Below are 2462 nucleotides of genomic sequence, written 5' to 3' on the forward strand. Positions count from 1 at the left end.
TATCAAACAACTGAAGCCCAAGAGCAAAGGGGAGAATGGAAATAAATCAATGTTGATCCAAATACTAAAGTTATCAAGCACAGGCTTTAAGACAACTACAATTAATATGTTAATGAAAAGATAGTTTTATTAGTACATGCTCCCTGTACATCGAGGGGCATCAGCACATATACCCAACACATTTAATTCTTTTTATGTCCCTGTTCTGTCTCCACCGCCCCCTCGCTCCATCTCTCAGTCCTCTTCTCATTTTTTTAAAAACAGAAAAACTCACCAGAGAATTCCAGTTGTGTTTTTAAAATGGCAGTCAATTGAAATGATAGAACTTAAAAATATAATAACCAAAATTAAAATCCAAGAAATTGGTTGAATACCATTGCTCAGCAAGAATAAAGGAGAAAAAAGAATACAGAGAAGAACACAGGAGATGTGTGGACTCAGAGAAAAGATCTAACATATGTGTTGCTGAGGTCCCAAGATGAGAATAGAAGAGGGCTGCTCGAAAGTTTTGTGAAACTCTTGAAAAACAACAGAAATGTAAGAAACTCTTTCTTCTCCAACAGGATAATTGCAAAAAAAAGTGTTTATACACATTACAATAAAGCCATTGAAAGCGCAACACATAAAAATCTTTTTTCAATTTTTATTGAGTTTATTGGCGCATTTAGGTATACCTTATGATCACATTCATCACTGAGAATTTGTACCTGTATATGATGTAACTTGAGTGCTATATTTTCCCATTCCCCTGACCTGGCTTCAACCCCTCCACATCCCCCATATACATAAGCTTTGTTTCCATTTTTTCTTTATTACTTTCAATATTTTTTCTTTCCCTTCTTTCCTTTCCCCTGCCCCCACTCCCTAGTTCCCCTTTCCCTTTAAACATTTTCTACCTATTTCACTATATCTATTATATATTTTGGTCCTTATTTACACCTTCAGTTTCTCACACCAGAGAAATGATTTGGTATTTACACATGTGTGTCCTATTTATTGCACTTATGAGTATGTACTCAAGGTGCATCCATTTGGCTATAAATGTCTCATGTTTATCTTTCTTTATGGCTGAGTAGTATTCCATTTTATTTTTTAAAATCTTTATCCACTCACCAGCTGATGGGCTTTTGGGATGTTTCCAAGATTTAACTATTACAAACTGTGCTGCTAAAAACAAAGGAGTGCCTATGTTTCTGTGGTATGATGATTTTAATTCTTTTGGGAAGATATCCAGCAGGGGAATAGCTAGGTCAAGTGGGACCTCTAGTCCTGGTTTTTTGAAGTATCTTTATATTGATTTCCACAGTGGTTACACTCCCACCAATAGTGGAGAAGGGTTCCTTTTAACCCACAACCCTGCCAGCATGTATTATTGGTTGATTTCTTGATAGCAGCCATTCTTTTTGGAGATGGAATCTCAGTGTTCTTTTCATCTGCATCTCTAGAATGACCAGTGATGTTGAACATTTTTCATGTTTACTAGCTGCTTCTACTTCTTCATCTGAGAAATATATGTTCATTTCAGATGTCTATTTTTTAATTGGGTCTTTAAATTTGGGGTGCCTAATCTTTTAAAAATCTTTATATATTCTAGTTAGTAGACCTTTGCTTGAGGAACAGCTGGTAAAAAAAAAAAAAAATTCCCACATTGTAGGTTGTCTCTTAGCACTGTTGGTGGTTTCTTTTTCTGTGCAGAAGCTTTTTAATATGAGGAAATCCCACTTGTTGATTCTTTGTGCTAGTTTACATACTACTGAGGTTTTTTTCGTAAAGTCCTATGCCAATGTCTTTAAGAGTTTTATCTAACCTATCTTCTACCAGATTTAGTGTTTCTGTTTTAATATTTAAATCTTTGATCCACTTTTATTTTAGTTTTGTGTATGGAGAAAGATTCAGGTCTAGTTTTAATCTTTGGCTGGTTGAAATCCAGTTTTTCCATCACCATTTATTAAACTCAAAATTTAAAAAATCTTTTTTTAATTGAGTTTATTGGTACATTTTAGGTATACAGTACAGTTACATTCATTATTGGGATTTTGTCCCTCTACATGACATGTCTTGGTTCTCTTTTTTCCCTTTGTCCCTGCCCTCCTTTCACTCCCTCCTCCCTTCCCCATTTAAACCCAAAATTTAAAAATCTTAAGAGCACTTAAATTTTAAAAAATACATCATCTTCAAAGGGAAAACAAAGCACAAACAGCTGACTTTCACATTTTTAACAGAAATGTTAGAAATCAGAAGAAAATAAGATAATAGTTTTAAAGTGCTTAACAAAACAACTGCCAACTAAGAATTTTTCATTTAGGGAAAATGTCTTTTAAAATGAGAACAAAATAAAAATTCTCACACAAATAAAAGCAGAGAGGGCCAGTGATTTAGCTTAGTGGTTCTGCCACCTGACTCGCAATCACAAAGACCTGATGAGTTCAATCCCTTGTACAAAAAAAAAAAAAAAAAAAAAA

The sequence above is a fragment of the Fukomys damarensis genome, unplaced genomic scaffold (genome assembly GCF_012274545.1).
Source record: "Fukomys damarensis isolate Sample0158 unplaced genomic scaffold, DMR_v1.0_HiC HiC_scaffold_36, whole genome shotgun sequence".
NCBI classification, from domain to species: Eukaryota; Metazoa; Chordata; class Mammalia; order Rodentia; family Bathyergidae; genus Fukomys; species Fukomys damarensis.